This window comes from Triturus cristatus, chromosome 5_1, assembly GCF_964204655.1.
Source record: "Triturus cristatus chromosome 5_1, aTriCri1.1, whole genome shotgun sequence".
NCBI lineage: Eukaryota > Metazoa > Chordata > Amphibia > Caudata > Salamandridae > Triturus > Triturus cristatus.
In genome coordinates, this window is record NC_140587.1 from 409,012,172 (window position 1) to 409,033,953 (window position 21,782).

Here is a 21,782-nt window from a genome sequence, read left to right on the forward strand (position 1 = left end):
GCACTCTCAGAGTGCTTTGAAGTCCTGCACTGGGGGCACATTTGGTGTCCCTGTGCATAGTCCAGCTCAAACCGGTTCAGGAGCTTCCAGCCCCTGCTCTGGCACGAAACTGGACAAAGGAAATGGGTGTAGCCACCCCTCTTTCCAAACCCTGCCATAGGTGGGTCCCTAGAGCTAGTCCAACCCCTTCCTTAGGTATAAGTAAGGAACCTCTGTAACCAGAACTTTAGATATCCCTGGATGAAACTCTGAAGCTGAATCCTGGAACTTCGACGCTCTACTCAAGACTAGAGGACTGAAGAAATCTCCCTTGGGGTCAAGGAGTGACTCCCCTGCTTGGCAGGCACCAACAAAGCAATTTGCACAGTCCACATTTCCAAAGCTCCCGCCGGACTCCAAAGTATTTGCAGCCCAGGAAGAGGATTTCCAGACATCTTGGAGGCTGAGCCAAGTCCCCAGCAAAGCTGAGACCCGCAGCCCTTGTGAGTAGTGTGGAACCAGAACTCCTGGTCACCATGCACTCTTGCAAGTGCATTGACTTCTCGACGTCTCCTGAAGTCGTGCTTGGGCTGACTTCTAGCCCCTTACCACGAGCACAGAATCCACCACAGATTGTCAGCCTAGTTATCCCGAGTGACCCGTGGGCTGCCATTTTGAGTTTCATCTTGAGGTCCCTTCGTGATCCCTGGTCCGTCAACTGGTGGGTCCCTGGGGGGATAACTTTGAATTTCCTTGGGCTTCCCTGGTTGCTCTGGATGTGCCCTGACTCCCTACCAAGTGGTGAGTCCCACAGACCTTGCTGGTCTGCACCAAAGCATCTTTCTCGTTTCTGCGTGGGTTGCTGTTGCCAAGGCTTGTTGTGTCCAATCTGCGCACCGATGCTGCAGCACTCGACATCCTTTGTGGGACAGCTCGAATCCAGCTCCTGTTTGTCCTCAACGCCTCCTGGTCCTTGTGGTTCAAGAGTCAAGCTTCACCTTCGTCACCTGAAATCATCCGACATCCGACATCGGTGGGCATATGCCTATCGCCTTCCTGGTCACTGGCTAGTGACCCAGACTCTGTCCCCTCTGGTTTCAGGTTCTTCTCATCTTCGATCCAGGCTTGGATCTCTTCGGACACTTTGCATCTTCCCGGCAGCAGCACTTCTTCGCCAGCTCCCATTGAAATCGACGACCCAACACCATTTGACACCTATGCACCCGGCTTCCCTGGGTGAGATAACACAAGTACTCCGGTGCTCCCGTGGGTGTTGACCCTAGAACTTCCTAAGTCCCAAAGGGTTTGGTCCTGACTCAATTCTAAGTGTCCCTAATCTTTAAAAATCTAACCGTGACTTTCCCCATAGAAGCTAACGTTTCACACGGCCCCCGTGGGTCCCCTGTGTCCCTACCTTGGGTGGTTCCTTGGAGTCCCAGCGATTCTACAGGCTTTAGGCCTTGTGTCTAGTTAAGTTGTGGTTCTTATACCACTATTTTAGTATATGGTTTGGCTCGCCCCTAGGGCCTGAAGTGTATTTGTGCTTATTACTGTCCTATTGGAAGTGTACCTTATGTGTTTTGACCTCTAGCCTCATAAAGAGTCTAGGAGGGTGTGTTTAGAAATAAATACATATATTTTATATATATATATATACCTGGTGTGGTTGTCTTTCTCATTTAGGCACTCGAGAGATTATAGACTGGTCAAACAAGCTGCTTTACATTCCTTCAAGACTTAGCCAGAAGGCTGCTCTCCATAGCTACCACTAGGATAGCTTTCACTAAAGGTTGTCTTTAACCTATAACCAATAAGGGGTTGTTTGAACAGGTACAGGGTGCCCACTATAACTAGTGGACAGCATATACCAGGCCAACTTCTCACATTGGTGTGCAGCGTGTGGGATTCCAGCTTGCTATTGTTTTACCAGATAATCTCAATTGAGTGACTAACTGAAAACCACTAAAGGTACCCTAGGTATATATAATACAAGCTTTAGAATACAGTAAGTTCTACTGAACTTAGAGTTGTGTGTTAAGGGCTAGCACACCCTTTCTACAACTCAAGAGAGTTTAGTAGGCCACACTAGAGTAGGTAGTGCAATACACCACACCTCCCTAGTAATGTCTTCAAGGCCAGGAACCAGTGGGTCCCTGCCAGAAGCCAATGGGCTTCTAGTTTCCAAGTATGATAACCTCCCATTCATGGAACTGAGAGCATTATGTACAGCTAGGAAACTGAGGACGGGCAAAAGTCCAACCACCCAGCATCTCATAGAGGTACTCAGGCTGGATGATCTCAGCAGATCTATAGGATCTGAAGGGGTAGGCAGAGTGGGTGGGACAGCACATGAGGAAGGGCCTAGGGGTGAAACTCCTCATGACCTGACCTCTGATGCTGGCCAGGCAGATGATAATGATCTGGACCTGGAAAATCCAATTCCCCTAGAAGGTGATGGAGAGGGCCATAATGGGCCCCTCTTTGTCCCCCCTGGAAGAGTTGGCAGTGGGTCTAGAAGGTCAAGGTCTCCCTCAGTGGAGTCTAACCAAGGCTGGTAAAACAAGCTGCTTTACATTCCTTCAAGACTTAGCCTGAAGGCTGCTCTCAAGGTATAGCAGTACTTTGTAGTTCTGCTACAAACACCCCTCTTTTTCTGATATTAAAACCTGAAGTATCATGTTGCATTGTCTTAGACATTAAAAATGTAAACCTGCATATACACACTCATGCTGTACAAAATACTCAAATACTCACTGTAGGGTTTAATGATGAACCTAGTGTAAAGGAAAACAGCCCTGGTTATATCCAATGGGTGTTTGAGCCAAAATATAGTGCCTGAAAGCCAGAATCGAATCGCTTTTTTATTCAGCAGATTTCAGTACTGATTTACAAGATTGCTCATGGGCTACAAGTCATAAAAACAGTCCTGGTTTATTTGTAGCAAGAATCAGGGAGCTCTTATAGGAAGATCTTGAGATGCTCTCACATATACATGACATATACATTACGACAATGACTTGAATGAACACTTGTCTAGGGTGGACAAGATAGTGATAGAGTGGGTAAATACAGAAAGAGAAGGGGGGCTCCAGAGGACGTTTAAGAGACCTGCAAGGATTTGTTCCCCAAACAATAATCATACAAATACAAAAGAATCCTCGGGTCTAGAAAAGACAAACTAGGAAGAGACACATGGGGGGATCCCTCTTTTGGATGAAATCCCATCACCCACCAATGGTGGCATGCTTCATCATCTGGGATTCTCCTCTTGGCGGGGAAACCTAGCCCCGCCAAGGGCTACAACCCCCTCTCTGAGAGGGAGGAGCTCAGGGATGTTTTGTTCTTACTCTATCTAGGATGTACTAAATCCAGCAGATGGGATGCCACCGTTGTCTGAGTGATGGGATTTCGTCCTAAAGGAGGGATCCCCCCATGTGTCTCTTCTTAGTTTGTCTTTTCTAGACCCGAGGATTCTTTTGTATTTGTATAGTGATAGAGTAGGCCAGTATCGGTATAATATTAATTCTAAAAAAAACACAAGCTTGCATATTTAAATGGGCTTTTCCTTTGGTAAGGGTTATCCTAGGAGGGTAAAGGCTTTATCACAGAAGTGTGCAACTTTACAATCTCCAAATACATTTAGATAATCACAGACCAAAGTGGGATTTCTTAACTTCAGGAGAGCTTGCTTGCCACATTATGCTGTAAAAGTACGGCCTTTATTTTTTATTTAGTTATTTGATTATACCACGTTTTCTGAAATAAATGGACAAAGGAGAACACAGCTATCTCACACAATGACAGCACACAGAGATGTTAGAGTCTTTGCAGACTAGTGATACCAAAACAAAATTAGTAATCACAGCTGTTCCCAGTACTTCATACTATACTTATGTAGTTTATAATGAAGACCAGACAACTACCATAGCTTATAAATTACACCTGTACTCCTCTGCTGAGGGGGGGTTTTACTCCAACAGAAAAAAATCTTACTGCGTGCAGGCAACCAAATTAAAAGAGCGCCCTTTGGCGCATTAAAAACAAATCATTATAGTTGACCCTATACCTTCATTAAAGGCAGTGACAAAAGCAAGTATTCCAAATACTAATGCTCTATACCTAAGCTGGTGCAATGGGCATTTTTTCAAAATACTGGTGACGTAAAATGTAAATGAATCCACACTTTGCACATACAATTTTTACAATATACCCAAAAGGATTCCACAAAATCTAAATATTTTAACCATACATAAGTACAAGTGCGTATTCTACATGGATGGCTCTGCACAGCCCGTGGTTGGCGCTAAGCAAACATTTTCTGTGGCTTGTGCTGACGTGCATGGAGTTTTTGAAGATGGTAACTTCATGCCGATATGCACTCACACTAAAGTTTTAGGTGATGCCACTGCTCATCTAGCGGTAGGTAATATATGCCCTTTTACTTGCTCTACAATATGCATAACCATGCTGACACCAAGGTAGCTCTGGAGTAGAACAGCACATCCCTGCGCTGCAAGAACTATCACAAGAAGAGTACTGCCATGCCTAAATCTTGAACCCCATTCCGAGGACTTCAGAGCCTACTGTCTCTCTAGCTTTACAGCAAGAACCAGCTTCCATGAATGAGCCAGGTGCTGCAATGTCAACATTCCCTACAGTTGAAGGTACTGCTGTGGTTTACTATGAGCCCCAACTAACCCAACTTTACCGACCGAACCAACATCAATTGAAATAGTGCCCTTACCAGAAGTCATAATGTACAAGAATGATTCCGATACACATTTTGAAGTAGGAGACATAAAAACATGTCTACTATTTATCAGTGTCACAGACTGATTACTTGTTTTGTTTGTTCTGTGACAGATACCTTTCTCCACCCTGGTCCAATATTTGCTACTGCAATATTTATCCTTCTAATGTGGATTATGATGCTGAAAAGTAAAGCAACAATCCTTAGTCAGTGGTTGTGGTTGACTGGGACCTTTGCACGATTTCATGCCAACTGCAATGGACATTGGGTCAAATACACCAAGCGGAATTGTCAAGGTCAAAGATTTTACTTTCTGACTTAATCACTGGAAGGAAAGTTGAATTCCTACAGAGGGGAAAGAAAGGTTGCAGGCTGTATATGCCAAAATCTTCTGGATGCCAGATAGCTGCTGGATGAGGTCTCGCTGAAGCCATTGGTTTTTGCAGAAAAGGCTCTGAGTGGGAAACATTCAAATTGTCTGGCTGCTCAAGGCCTTGCACCAGGTGGATGCTTTTTGCACATTTGCCCAGTCAAGATATCTACCTCTGGACTTAGTCTTTTTTATGGAACAAAATCCTGAAGCAGCACAAGCCTGAAGGTGTACCCGACAAAATTCCATTGAAATCAGACACCTTCACTGCGAGGTCTCTTTGCTATTCTGGTGAGCTTGGAAGTCTAAAAATGTTCTATGTCACATCTTTTCAGAGTTTCTGGAGCAGCTCCTCTTTTTCAATGCTAAGGCTCCCAGGAGGTGAGGAATTGCATACAGTAGGCAGTACTGACTCCAGCAGAGGCCCAGCAGGGTCCAGTTCAAGTCCAGTTGCTACTGGTCAGCTGACCACTTCAGAAAAAAATACCTCTTACAGCTTGTAGTGCCCGCACAGCTACAGCGGTAGTCAGTCAACTTTCCCTTGGAGTTCACCTCTTAGTCCTGGGTAAAAGTGGGAGAAGGTCCTGCCCTTCAGGTCTCCACACAGGTCTCAACCCACATTTTCAGTCCTCTTCTGTTCTTCCTCAGGTCCAGAGAGTATTCTGATGAGCTGTGGTTGATGTGCTAATTTTGTAGAATTTACTAGCTAGTGAGTGGAGGTGACTTGTGGATACTCGGTAACCAATGAAGAAAAAGGTCCCAAGGGCCAACCTTCCCACTTTTGCAGCACATCCTGCTTGCCTTATTGCAAACGATCCCTCAGTACACTATTCTGAAGCAAATCCAACTTGTTTGAATTGTTCTACCCCTGAAGAGAGCGTGTGTGTCAGCTAGGGATATGTTTAGGGGAATTAACAGTTTTCTCCTCTTCAACTACATGAAACTCATTTTGGGACCAGCTCCCCTCCCACTAGCCGGTGCCATGCTGTTGACAAATGGCCCATAAGGAACAAAAGACTTCCCTTCCTCAGATTTCCTTAATCAATGAATGGACAGGCCTCATCCTAGTCCCTTTCAAGATAATGAAGTTCCTGAACACTTCCTTGCTGTCCTTCGTAGGCTGGGAGGAGTCACATTCCTCACCTCCAAGTTTTCCTGTCAAATGGTCTAAGCCTTTGTTCCGGCCCTGTGAGTAGTTTCACACCTCATTAGCAGGAAGCACAGAGTGGGTCCACCTGCTGGTTAATGTTAATTAGCCTACTTGAGATTCAGACAGGTAAAGTATGACTTTTTAAAAGTGAATTTTCCTATGTAATTAATCAATCAATCAATCAAGACATTTATAAAGCGCGCTACTCACCTGTGAGGGTCTCAAGGTGCTGAGGGGGGAGGGGGGGTGCCGCTACTGCTCGAAGAGCCAGGTCTTGAGGTGTTTCCTGAAGGTGAGATGGTCCTGGGTCAGTCGCAGGTGTTTGGGGAGGGAGTTCCAAGTCTTCGCTGCCAGGTAGGAGAATGACCTCCGGTGGTGGTTCTGCGAATCCGAGGAACGGTGGCGATGGCGAGGCTGGTGGAGCGGAGCTGGCGGGTGGGGGTGTAGAACGAGAGGCGGCTGTTGAGGTATTCGGGGCCCGTGTTGTGGAGCGCCTTGTGTGCGTGGGTGAGCAGCCTGAACGTGATCCTCTTGTTGACGGGGAGCCAGTGCAGGTCTCTCAGGTGGACGAATATGTGGCTGTGGCGAGGGATGTTGAGGATGAGTCGTGCTGAGGCGTTCTGTATGTGCTGGAGACGATTCTGAAGTTTGGCCGTGGTTCCTGTGTAAAGGGCATTCCCGTAGTCCAGTTGGCTGGTGACGAGGGCCTGGGTGACTGTTCTTCTGGTTTCGGTGGGGATCCATCGGAAGATCTTCCGGAGCATGCGCAGGGTGTTGAAGCATGAGGATGAGACGGCGTTGACTTGCTTGGTCATTGTGAGGGAGGAGTCCAGGATGAATCCCAGGTTGCGAGCGGGGTTCGTGGGTGTTGGTGCGGTGCCCAGCGCCGTGGGCCACCAGGAGTCGTCCCAGGCTGATGGGGATTGTCCGAGGATGAGGACCTCCATCTTGTCTGAGTTGAGCTTCAGACTGCTGTGCTTCATCCAGTCCGCTACCTCTTTCATACCTTCCTGAAAGTTGGTTTTGGCGATGGCTGGGTCTTTGGTGAGGGAGAGTATCAGTTGGGTGTCGGCGTAGGAGATGATGTTGATGTTGTGTTTGCGTGCGATGGTGGCGAGGGGGCTCATGTAGATATTGAAGAGTTCAAACAAAAGCCAAGATGCACCACACATTTGTGAAAAGCAATCAAAAGAAACAATATATGTAGTTCAAATCCAATTGAACAGACAGATAAGTGTTCCTTAATTTAGTCTTTTTATTCCAAGTTCATTGGGCAGTGGACATTACAATGCGACACAGCCGACGCGTTTCGTCCTGAGATAGGACTTCTTCAGGGCTGTTAAAAATACATAGACATACAATTATAAATACATATATATACAACAGTAAGAAGTGTCACATATTAAATGACAATCTGACAAACAAAACCTACACAAAGACAAACATTTTCCATGGATTTCTAATTTCAAGAAAGTAAGTGTAACCAAACATGTATAAAGTAGAGGTTGTAATGATGTTCCTCAGGTCCATATTATCTTAGTGGGCCATACAATGCAAGTGGGCTTTTCAACATAACATTTTATATTTAAAATATTCTCCCAATGCAATTCTTACATAGAAAACAAACAAGCAAAGATTTCAAGGAGGAAGAAAGGAGGGAAATAAAGGACAAGATGTACGGTATCCTATGCTCCATTTATCAATCTACATATTGTATATTAAGGTGGTAATAGGTTCATTGAAAATTCAAGACAAATTCCACCTAACATTATAGGGCGTACCGTAAAAGAGGTAGGTTTATAATATACCTACCAGATTGTATGAAAGATCACTTGTATACGTTATAATCGTTGTTAATACGATGAGGAAAAGATCTTCTATGTAGGTTCTTTTCTTCCATACAAGGTTGTCTGTAATGCGAAACCATATCTATTGTTAATAGATGGTATATGTATTGTTTGGATTATGTTAGGTGGGCGGGCATTAATGGAAATGGTCTTCCACCTCCCAATGATTTTACACATAATAAGAGCAAAGGCCTTCAGCTTCAGGTAAGTCTAAATCTAATTTAAAATTAAATCCAACTTAAATAGACCCCACTCGGACTTGCTTCGAGTGGGCATTTTGTCATTTAGTAAATGACACGGGCGTTCACTATTATTGTGAAACAGAGATAAGTATATAAATCTGTCTTTAAAAGTTGAAAAGACAATACGACCACATGATAGGTCCCTGTGTAACATACCTTCTTTATATCGAGTATGTCCTGGACCGTAGATTTTTCATCGGTTTGAATAGCAGGTTTTTTTAGAATCATATATTTAAGAAAAGTATTTATCAGATCTGAAGTAAAAAAGTGAGACACCAATTAAAAACCAATTGTACTCAGTCCAATCTCTTTTATAAAGATTGTGACATGCTAAGCATATAACTATGCCAGTATATCCGGACTCCAACTTGTCCGAACTGGGGCACAACAGCGATAATGAGATGCATTATTTTTTGGAGGATAGGTAAATTGGATACTCTCTTGTTATAACTGTGGCATTCTTACCGTCAGCCTCTTGAACATTGTAACCATATTGAAGCTCAACTGTGTACACTTGTTTCTACATGCTGCTGTTGCCCTCTTTGTCTTCTTTCTACCTTTGATCTCTTCCATATATGTAACCCATGACTGAGAATTAAAAAAAACGGTTATTTGAGATACCAACATAGATCTCCAACAAGTATTATACTTTTCATATGTGGCTGTCCCCTCAAAATTGTAGAAGAAGAAGAAGAAAAAATATTTTTTCTACATGTCACATAGTCGCTTTATAACTATCCCTTTGGTTTCAAACTTTGAGACCAGGTTAATATGGCTGCCGCAGTCTGTCAATGTTGGGCAGTCCGGTTAACATATGATGGATTATCATACATGGCGCTCTATTTTGTTATACCATTGGGAATCTCAGAAATTTTATTTATGTATAGGATACTAACACTTCTTCGCTCTATGTGTGCTTTTGAGAGAGCCTTCCTTGGTGTGGTTTTGTTTATCATTAGGTAAGACGTGCATCTGACAAGATGGCTGCCACATTCTCAGTCTTTTTTATGCATTATTAGAAGGACGGCCCTTTAACAATATGATTGGGGAAGTCATAATTACGTTTTTGTGTGGTGTGGGATCCCGGCTATCTCTAGGATCATATATACCTGTTTAGGACCGTGACCTTGGCGCCCAGTAGATAATCCTGAGGTACTTGTAGACTTTGAACTTTTTGTATATTCATCTACACTTACATATATTAAGATGGCCGCGAAAAGCCCGAGCATTTATTATGTGAATTTAGGAGACCGGTCTAAGTAGAGCGTGTCTGTAACTAAGGAGGCCCGGTCGACAATCCCGAGGTACTCGCAGACTTTGAATCTTTCGTACATCCATATACACTTATATATTTTAAGATGGCCGCCAAACCCTGAGCATCTATCATGTGAATTCAGGAGACCGTTCTAAATATAGCCTGTCTGTAATTAAGGAGGAGTCCATATCTTGAATATAATTCAAGTACATTACCACTTACCTATCTAAGGAACGCATCGGAATATCAAACATTAAAACATTTGTGCTCAATTGGCAGGCGATATTGCACCTAATGCCTTTGTTTTCACTTAACTGTGGGTGTCTTGTATACATTAAAAGATGGCCACATCGCTCGCAGTGTTTGTCACGTGATTCGTTACGGGGCGTTATCTCCCGACTCGACACAGGTGTTCAAAATTTGCCGGGTTGATTTAGACTATATAATGAAAGCACTTTTCTGCATAGGGTTGCCGGATCGGAGGACCTGTTTCGTGAGCATACTTTTCTCGTTACCAGTCGCGACTAGCATATTGCGGTAAGCACATCCCCGGATCTTTATATTAGTTAGGATGTGGGGCCCCTATGTTTGTTTGGAATCTGGTGGGACTTTGTTATGGGAAATTATACATAAAGGGTTTTTAATTCCTTGCTTGCAGTCACGAATTGCTAATTGTAGTGCAGGGTGGTAGACCTCAACATGGGTGGACGGATTAAGACCGCCTTAAGCGCTACAGACTAAGAGGTCACGTTTGTATAATACCCTAGATAGAATTGGGGCACAGCGGAGCATATATACCCTCGCGAGGTTTTCTTAATATTGGACAAGTTGGAGTCCGGATATACTGGCATAGTCATATGCTTAGCATGTCACAATCTATATAAAAGAGATTGGACTGAGTACAATTGGTTTTTAATTGTTGTCTCACTTTTTTACTTCAGATCTGATAAATACTTTTCTTAAATATATGATTCTAAAAAAACCTGCTATTCAAACCGATGAAAAATCTACGGTCCAGGACATACTCGATATAGAGAAGGTATGTTACACAGGGACCTATCATGTGGTCGTATTGTCTTTTCAACTTTTAAAGACAGATTTATATACTTATCTCTGTCTCACAATAATAGTGAACGCCCGTGTCATTTACTACATGACAAAATGCCCACTCGAAGCAAGTCCGAGTGGGGTCTATTTAAGTTGGATTTAATTTTAAATTAGATTTAGACTTACCTGAAGCTGAAGGCCTTTGCTCTTATTATGTGTAAAATCATTGGGAGGTGGAAGATCATTTCCATTAATGCCCGCCCACCTAACGTAATCCAAACAATACATATACCATCTATTAACAATAGATATGGTTTCGCATTACAGACAACCTTGTATGGAAGAAAAGAACCTACATAGAAGATCTTTTCCTCATCGTATTAACAATGATCATAATGTATACAAGTGATCTTTCATACAATCTGGTAGGTATATTATAAACCTACCTCTTTTACGGTACGCCCTATAATGTTAGGTGGAATTTGTCTTGAATTTTCAATTAACCTATTACCACCTTAATATACAATACGTAGATTGATAAATGGAGCATAGGATACCGTACATCTTGTCCTTTATTTCCGTCCTTTCTTCCTCCTTGAAATCTTTGCTTGTTTGTTTTCTATGTAAGAATTGCATTGGGAGAATATTTTAAATATAAAATGTTATGTTGAAAAGCCCACTTGATTTGTATGGCCCACTAAGATAATATGGACCTGAGGAACATCATTACAACCTCTACTTTATACATGTTTGGTTACACTTACTTTCTTGAAATTAGAAATCCATGGAAAATGTTTGTCTTTGTGTAGGTTTTGTTTGTCAGATTGTCATTTAATATGTGACACTTCTTACTGTTGTATATATATGTATTTATAATTGTATGTCTATGTATTTTTAACAGCCCTGAAGAAGTCCTATCTCAGGACGAAACGCGTCGGCTGTGTCGCATTGTAATGTCCACTGCCCAATGAACTTGGAATAAAAAGACTAAATTAAGGAACACTTATCTGTCTTTTCAATTGGATTTGAACGACAGATATTGTTTCATTTGATTGCTTTTCACAAATGTGTGGTGCATCTTGGCTTTTGTTTGATCTGTTTGACTAAGTTCCCTAGGGAACTAGCATTGTAACAGTGGGTGCTATTCAGAATGCACACACTTCCTTAATTTATGTGTGATAACACTCTATTGGGGAGAACACTTTAAGGGGTGACATTAGAACAGGTGCTGTCAGTTAGAAGGTTCCACTGTTAGCCCTAATAGTACTCTTGTATTATTTCCCTTCTTTAGCACTGACTAAACTCTAGACAACTCTATATGGATGAAGCTTGAATTTCAATTATTTCTCTGAGATTCAATCATGCCTACATTTAAAGATAGACGACAAGAGTTAGCCCAGGATTTATTCGCCACTGGCCAAAAACCGAGTGGTTCCAATATAAATGCCCCAGTAACAGAGGGTTTAAAAATAAAATTCCAACGATTAGAAAAGTTAAAAAAACACGAGATGTCCAGATGGTGGGACGGTACCACCCTGGAAAAATATATGGAGAACGAAAAAATACCACGAGGTCTTCGGATCTTAATTTTTCCTACTTTTGAGGATTTAAACAAAGAACAGCTGGAAGATTGGGAGGGTAATCTTCGTAATACATCATTTAACATGATGAGAATTCTAATAAAAAATGCTGAAATAAAGGGAGCAAAACTACAACAGGAAATTGAGGAGCTTGAAAAAGAAATTGAAACATCAGAGCTTAAGGAAACTGTCAAAAAGAATTATGCTATTTTAGATGGAATCCTTGAGGGATACCAAATATACCTAAGAGACAAAAAGGTTAAGAAGATAAAAAGGGATGACAAGGACTACAAAGATGGTAGAGTCTACACCTTCTCCCACAAATATAATAATATCAAGACACCAGGAGAGGGAAAAAGACAAAGGGAGGAAACGTTAGAACTAGCTTCTGCAAGTAGCATAACCTCCATATCATCGGCAGTTAGTTCAGCAACCACAGAAGACTCGGTGGGTTTTGTAGAGACTGAAACCAGGTCCAACACTCTTTTATTAGAAATGGAGAGGTTAAGACTGAGTGCAAAAACCGTGCCAAAAGATCAAAGACAGGAAGGGGAGGGAGGAAATGGCAGAAATCAAAACAAAAACAACAACAACAAGAAATTGAAATCAGAGCTGGGGGTCAGAGTAACCAGATCCAAGAAAACGGGGAACTAATGGGAGCCAACAAGGAAGGGACCATGAAACAATGATTGGAAATCTGTCCAACAGAGAACTGTCTAGAGATGAAATGTCAGTCTTGAGTAAGGGACTAGGCTTTTGCCCTAACCAACTTGGGGGTGATGTTGATATATTTGTAGATCTATTTAAGTTTGTTAGATTACTCAAAAACTAAAAGACCATTTTATACGTAATCCACCAATTTGTATCAAACCCCTCAATGAAACAGCTCCCTCTTTGTATACTGTTCAAGAAATAAAAACAATCCAAACAATGATGTCTATTGAGTTGGAAACTTCAATTGATATGGATTCTGTATGTAATGAACTCAATATTGTTGAAAATGTATTTATCGATAGTGGTTTGAAACCAAAATCCAAATTCATACCTGTTGGTACACATCCCAATATAGACATCTCTTTTGAAAGGGTTACACGAGGTTTTCACAGTCTCTTGGAGAATCTCATTTGTGCTAACAAACGCACCTACAATCTGACATCGGGGGAAAATATAGCCCTAAAAGATCTAAGAACTGATCCCACCATTGTCATCCGTGAGGCTGACAAGGGGGGAAATGTGGTTGTGATGGAAAAAATGAGCTATATGAAAGAAATAGAACGGCAACTCACAGACACTAATTGTTACATAAAAATCTCAGAAAACCCCATTAAAGCCCTGAGGGATCATATCAACATGAGACTGGTGGAGTGGCGGGAGGTTGGTCTGATCAGTGATGAAGAATGTAGATACCTCACAGTGTCAGAACCGTCCTTTCCTTGTATCTACGTACTACCCAAAATACATAGGCGCGGCCCATTCCCACCTGGCCGCCCTATTATTTCCGGGGTAAATTCACCCACGGAAAAACTCTCTGAGTATGTAGATCAATATATCCAACCCTTGGAACAGAATCTACCCGCGTACATAAAAGATACGAAGGACATCATAGGGAAATTTGAGGACTACACATGGTCCGAAACTCTAATGTTTGTTACCTTAGATGTAACAAGCTTGTACACCTGCATTAAAAAGGAGTTTGGCATTATAGCCTTACAAACCTTCTTGGGACAAAGAGCTGCGGACCACCTTCGCCATAATGAGATGCTATTGGAAATGACAGATATCATTTTATCAAAAAATTATTTCCTCCATGATTCCAACTGGTACCACCAAATCCAGGGTACTGCCATGGGCTCCAGGTTTGCTCCCGCTTACGCTGGGCTCTTTATGGGCTGGTTTGAGCGGGGGCATGCCTGGGGCACACATGCAGCGGCGTGGATGCAACACGTAATTTTTGGGGGCAGGTACATTGATGACGTCATTATACTCTGGGATGGACCTGCTGAGGACCTCATACTGTATTATGACTTCCTTAACGACAATCCATTTAATGTCAAATTTACCATGAGTCATAGCTCGGAAAAAATTGACTTCTTGGATGTGACCTTCTTTATTCAGGATAACCACATCCATAGTCGTACACATAGGAAGACTACAGCTTGCAATAGCACCTTACACTTTCAGAGCTCACATCCACAACATGTGATCACGAATATCCCCTATGGAGAAATGATCCGCATGCGACAGAATTGTAGCATGGAGGAGGATTTTACCTCAAACCTTAGGGAAACGGAAAGGCTGTTCTTGGAAAGGGGATACCCTAAAAGTATCCTGTGCAATGCACAGAACAAAGCAAAAAAGATATCTAGAACCACCACACTAGCTGTAAAACAAAAAACACTGCCTAACAAGGGTCAAATTTCGTTCAATACACAATTCAATGAACGAAGCAGCAGGGTATACAATGCTCTTAGAAAGCATTGGCATTTAATAATGGAAATACCCGGCCTAAATGACTTATTGGACAAGAGACCTAAAGTGACATACAGAAGAGGACGAAACCTGCGCGGTATGCTATGTCCTAGTTATGTTACAACCCCAAAAAAGCAAACTTGGCTTACCACAAAGGCAACGGGGTTTTATACATGTAATGAGTGCAGTTTTTGTAGATTAGGCAGAAATAAGACCAAGAATTTTTGCTTTAACAACAGACGCAAATACACAATAGAACATCTTATTAACTGTAATTCAAAATACATAGTATATATAATAGGCTGTCCATGCAATAAAATCTATGTGGGCAGCACCAAGAGACCCCTAAAAATAAGAGTCCAAGAACATGTTCGTGCTCATCGGAATGGGGATTTGAGGTACCCCTTTACTTTCCATATGCAGGAAAATCACACCAGTGAGGAAAATCTTTGGTTCATAGGAATAGACCACATTCCAGCCCATCCTAGGGGTGGCAACAGAGAGCTAGCATTAAGAAAAAAAGAAGCAGGCTGGATATGTAGACTACGGAGTGTAGAACTGGGGCACAACAGCGATAATGAGATGCATTATTTTTTGGAGGATAGGTAAATTGGATACTCTCTTGTTATAACTGTGGCATTCTTACCGTCAGCCTCTTGAACATTGTAACCATATTGAAGATCAACTGTGTACACTTGTTTCTACATGCTGCTGTTGCCCTCTTTGTCTTCTTTCTACCTTTGATCTCTTCCATATATGTAACCCATGACTGAGAATTCAAAAAAACGGTTATTTGAGATACCAACATAGATCTCCAACAAGTATTATACTTTTCATATGTGGCTGTCCCCTCAAAATTGTAGAAGAAGAAGAAGAAAAAATATTTTTTCTACATGTCACATAGTCGCTTTATAACTATCCCTTTGGTTTCAAACTTTGAGACCAGGTTAATATGGCTGCCGCATTCTGTCAATGTTGGGCAGTCCGGTTAACATATGAGGGATTATCATACATGGCGCTCTATTTTGTTATACCATTGGGAATCTCAGAAATGGTATTTATGTATAGGATACTAACACTTCTTCGCTCTATGTGTGCTTTTGGGAGAGCCTTCCTTGGTGTGGTTTTGTTTATCATTTTTTTTTTTTTTTTTTTTTTTGATGTTTCAAAAACCTTTATTTTCACAATAAAACGTACACTGCTAATCAGCCAACAACCCGGGGGCAGGCAGCATGGGTTCAGTGCAATAAATCGCACAATCGTATCCACGGTGTACAGTCGTAGGAGGCATAATAACATCTTTTTACATAAACAAAAAAAAACAATACCAACTGGAAATCAGAGTCAGGAAGGAGCCCTCCAACAAGAGGGTGAAAGTTCGCAGCTGCCCTCCACCGTGTGGTCCCGCACCATCCGAGTCTTCCAAACGATACATCTCTCATCCCCACCATACCCATCAGCAGCCAGAAGTGGCGCTCGGACCAGGCCGGCGCCAACAGCACCCGCGCGTTACACAATCCGACCCATGCAATCATGAACCATTCAGCAGCCATTCACCCAAGTGACTCAGTCCTCCTCCTCAACTGCCGTCCCAGCCAACCAGTCCACCAGCGGCTGCCACACATCTACTGGTCTGGATCTCTGCGGCATTTGGTCCCAATACGCTGTCAGTTGCTCTCTGCAGTATGTCGCAGAGCCCATCCAGTCAGACACCCTCGGGGGGGCCCTCTTCTTCCAGTGGATCGCTATTTGGCGCTTGGCAAGCAATAACAAGAGGGCAACAAGCTTACGCGAGGTCCTAGGCACCCCCAGCACGAATCCCAGGAGGGCAACAAGCGGGTCTGGCACCAGCGCCGCTCCTATTATCCGCCCAATAATGTTGAAAACTTTGTCCCAGTATGTGCGTAACGGGCCGCACAACCAGACAATGTGGAAGAACGTGGCCTCGCTCTCGCCACATCTCCAACACGTCGTGTCGGCCTGGAGACCCATCCTAAACATTTGTATGGGTGTGCGGTAGGTCCTGTGCAGGTAATTGAAGTGTATTAGTCGCAGTCGGTAATTAGGCGACAAGTGTTCTAGTTGGGTGCAGCAGATTTCCCACTGTTTTTCTGTGATACTTATGCCAGCGTCTTCCTCCCATAAGGCTCTGGAATCAATGTGTGCGACAGGCGCCGTGAGTTGTGTGGTCCTGTATATGCGTGTAATCAATTTGCACGGGGAAGAGTTCGATAGAATATTTTCCAGAGCTGCCAGCGTTGGCGGAGCCCTAGGGAACATGGGGTATCTGTGTTTGCAGGCCGACCGCAACTGATAATACAAGAGGAGCTCCGAGGCCGTCGGCTCAGGCGCTGCCGTCAAGGCCGGCAGCGTGATAAAGGTGTCATCCGGATACAAGTCCCCCGCCACCTTCAGGCCACAGGCGTGCGCACGGCGTGCAACCGCCGTGTCCGTAAGTGGGCCCAGCAGGGGGTTGGCCTCCAGGGGCATACTTGGAGCATACAGGTCCACAACGCCCGCTCGCTTCGCGATGTTTGACCAGGCCCAGCGCACCATTTCCACGGTGTCAATGTCTTCCCTCTGCCGCTTATATTTTTAGTATACCGCTGTCCGCAGGGGACAGGGAGCCGCCACATCTGTTTCTATTGCCACGTGGGGCTGGTACGGTATCAGATGATGCCAATAGTGTAAGTATTGGGCCTGTGCACTGTAGGCATACAATTCTAGGTCTGGGGCAGCGAGACCTCCCTGCTGGAAGGGGAGTGTAAGAAGGTTCCAGGCCACCCTGGGCTGTTTACCTGCCCAAACCAGATCAAGCAACGCCGAGCGGAGTCGCCGAAAAAAAGCCTTCGTCAACGGCACGGGGACATTGGCGAACAAGTAGAGGAATTTAGGCGCCACGACCATTTTTGCGATGGCTATGCGGCCCGTCAGAGACAGCGGCAACGTCCTCCACCTCTGCACTTTGCTCTCCAACCATTCCATAGCCACACCGAAGTTAGCCAGTAGTATGTCATGAGTGGAGCGGCTCATCTGTATACCCAAGTATTTGACCTCGTCCGTAACCCAAGCGATCGGAAATTCCGTGTGACACTTCTGCGTGCCGTCCGTTAGGGGGAGTATTGCCGACTTTGACCAGTTGATGTCTATGCCAGTAAGTCCACTATACCGTGTCACCTCTCGCATTAATGGGTCAAAATTGTCCGACGGGTTCATCATATATATTGTGATATCGTCGGCATACATAGAAACCAGCAGGCCTCGCGACGTGAAACCGATGCTGCGCCCAGTATGGTGCTGTCTCATGCGGGCCGCCAGCGGTTCCGTCGCAATCGCAAACAGTAACGGCGACAGTGGGCATCCCTGCCGGGTCCCCCTGGTTATAGAGATCGGGGCAGACGTCTGGCCATTCACCCGCACCCTAGCCGATGGGTCATTATACAATACGCCTATCCTCCTGGCAAAGAGCGGACTAAATCCCATCCGGGTGAATAACGTCCGTAAAAACTTCCACTCCAGCGAGTCAAACGCCTTTGTCGCATCCAACAGTGCCGCAGCGGCCGGGACTCTAGGATCCAGGTAATGCAGGAGTCCAAATAGCACTCTTAGGTTATGGGAAGTGGAACGTCCCATCACAAAACCCGATTGATCTGACAGCGCTATTTGTGGCAGCATGTATTTTAAACGGTCAGAGAGCAGTTTGGCATATATTTTGGCGTCCAGGTTTATGAGCGACAGTGGGCGATAGGAGTCCGGGTGTCTGGGGTCTTTGCCAGGTTTAAGCAGTGTAATGATCAATGCTTCCCGCAGTGACCGAGGGAGGACTCCCTTGTCCACAGCCTCTTCAAACACCCCATGCAGCCTCGGGACCAGTATGTCCGCATATTCCTTGTAGAAGGCTGCCGTCAGCCCGTCTGGGCCCGGCGCCTTACAGAGCGGAAGACCAGCAATCGTCGACCTTATGTCGTCTTGCGTGAACGGCAAGTCCATATATTGTCTGGCGCTATTGCTGAACCACGCTAAGGCTATGGTATCCAGGTAGTCGTCGAGCACTTTATCGTCTGGCGACACCTTTGTGGTGTATAGCTCTCTATAATGGTCGGTCATTGTGTCTAGTATGTCTTGCGGCTCACGGACCACGTCCCCCTCCGCACGTCGTAGTTCCAGTATGTGCTCCGACCCACGCGGCCCACGAAGCATATAGGCCAGTGTACGTCCGGCACGATCCCCCTCGCCATATCGCCTAGCCCGACTGTCCTTGGACAGGTACGCGACTTCCCTGTCCGCCTTCTCCTGGTATTTAGTGAGCTGTGAACGCAGTTCGGCACGTATCCTATCCGTGGGCGCATGGGTCAGTTCAGACTCTAGACGAGCCAGGTCAGTTTCTAGTTTGCTCAAGGTATCGCGGATCGAGCGCAGAACGCCCGTCTTCAGCGACATGCAGTGCCCCCTCGTCACAACCTTACAAGCCTCCCAAAGCGTACCCGGCGAATCTACGGTGCCCTCATTAAGCTCAAAAAATTCCTCTAGTTTGTCGCGCAGTCCCTTTTGAAAGACCTGATCTCGCAGCGCCCGAGAGGGAAACCTCCAGCTAAATGGTTTGACATATTGGGATGGTGTGACTATCGCGAGGAGCACCGGGGCATGGTCGGACAATGATCTCGGCATATGCGACACCGACCGCACTGACGAGTGCAGGTCTCTGGAGAGCAGCCAGTAATCCAGCCTGGACCAGGCGGCTCTATGAGCCGTGATACAGGTGCCCGCTCGATCCGCGGGGTGCAATAGTCGCCAAGTATCCACTACTCCCGTCTCCTGCATAATACAGCCCAGCATTTCTGACGCCCTAGGGTGGTGTTCCCTCGCAGCGCCCTGCCTATCCATATTACCTGAAAGCACAACATTGAAGTCCCCCCCCCACAGGATTGCCGCCGGGCCCCGCGCCCGCACTACATGCCATAACTCCCCGAAGAAATCTGGGTTATCGTCGTTAGGACCATACACATTCACCAGTATCAGCCGCATGCCACACAGCGTTCCCACAAGCAACACATACCGGCCTCCCTCATCCCTGAGCACCTCATGTGTCGTCCACTGGAGACCCCTCCTTATCAACACCGCGACTCCTCTTGAGTAGGTGGAGTAAGAGGCATGCACTATCTCCCCCCATCTGTGATGTCTCAGCATTTGGGCCGCATTGGCCACTAAATGAGTCTCTTGCAAAAGACAGATATCTATTTCTTTTCTATGCAAGTAGGTTTGCACCAATCTAGCCTTGCGTCTGTCATTCATTCCTCTCACATTCCAGGTAAGGCAGTTTATGTTCGCCATATTGACAGGGACCTGAGACAGCTACAATCAGACAGTGTATCCAAGTCACACGACATACCCTCCAACCCCCTCCAGACGAGGCGCACAGTAGCACACAACAGGACAGCAGGCCACACGGTACGTGGGCAATCATAGTACAATAAGCAGCGTGGATTTCGACAGTGCAGCACAGCATATTTAGCATTCGGTATAGTAATCACCTTCCCTTCCTCTGACTCTATTCTGCAACACAATCCTACCCCATGACCACCCCCCAAACTCCGGTGATCCCACCCCCCGCCCGCTCCAACCCCCCAATCAGGTTGTGCATTATCCCCCCAAACTACCTGCCATGGCATAAAACCCACGACTAAACCCAACAACAATAGCAAGTGAGTGGGAATCATCCCCTGAGGTACGCAGGTTGGCCGTCTACTAGCCCTGTACTTATGCCAGGGTGATCGAGTGCCGGCTCAGGGTACCGGCTCAAGGACCCCCTCCCCCCCGGAAACGTAGTGAGTTATGTGACCCTCACTGCCCAGGAAGCGGAATACAGCCTACAACGGACAATTTATGCGCCCCAAATCGGTGCATCTCATAAGCCAACAACAGAGCAGCAAACAGATAACGTATGCATTTACTCAACGTCACTTAGCCTGTCCTGACGATCTTGGCCCTCAGCAGGCGGTTGATTACGCTGCTCCTTTGCAAGTTGTTTAGCGTATTGTAGCGCCGCCTTCGCATCTAGGAAGAAAGACGGTTTGCCAGGGCCCTGCACCCGGAGCTTCGCAGGGTAAATCAGGGAGTATTTTGTTCCTGTTTGTTGAAAAAGTTTTTTCGCAGGCATGAATTCTCTGCGAGCCGCCTGCACCTGCATAGTATAATCCGGGTAAATGGCGATGTGATTGCCCTTGTACTGCAGGTCCGGTATGTCTCTGGCCATACGCAGCACCGTGTCACGGTCTCTATAATTCAGGACGCGCGCAATAATTGGCCTGGCCGGCGCTCCCGGCTTAGGCCTGGGCCCCAGTGTCCTATGCGCTCTCTCCACAAGGAACATCCCGGACAGGCCAGATCCGAACAAGTCCTTCAGCATCTGTTCTATATACTGCTCCATATTATTAATGTCTGTTGTTTCCGCCACACCTGTGATGCGAACGTTGTTGCGCCTCGACCGCGCCTCCAAGTCCTCATTCTTCCTTTGTATTAGCTCCAGGACTTTGTCCATGCCGCGCATTTGTTTAACCATGTCGGTTTGACCCTCCTCCGCGTCGGCCACACGGGTCTCGAGCGCTTCCACTCTGCTTTCATGCTTGTCCATACGTGCTGTGATGCCGTCCATTCGTGCCGCCAGCGCGTCCATTTTGCAATCGATGCCCCGCAGGCCCTCCTTCAGTTCTTGGAACATAGATTTGATGTCGGCCTCAGGTGGGCCACTCTTCTCCAGGTGCGCCGCTTCAGAGTCTCTAGAGTCTTGGTCCGAGGCTTTTTGCTTTGTCTTGTCAAATGTGATTTTCGGTTGGCGCGTATCTGGTTTGCCCATGATCGCCTCCCCGCTCGGCCAGCGGATAAACACCAGTAGGCCCCAGGCTTCTGCACCGCACCAGGCACCTCGCTCCACGCACCCGCAGCAGAGTATACGTCGGGCAGGCCCCTATAGCAGGCCAGAGAGCCACCGCCCCCGCAAGTTAGGGGACCAGGCCAGGCAAGATGGGCCAGCTACGGGGCGCACCCGCAAGCCCGAGTCGCCTCACGTCCAGTCCACGCAGTCTCAGCAGGCAGG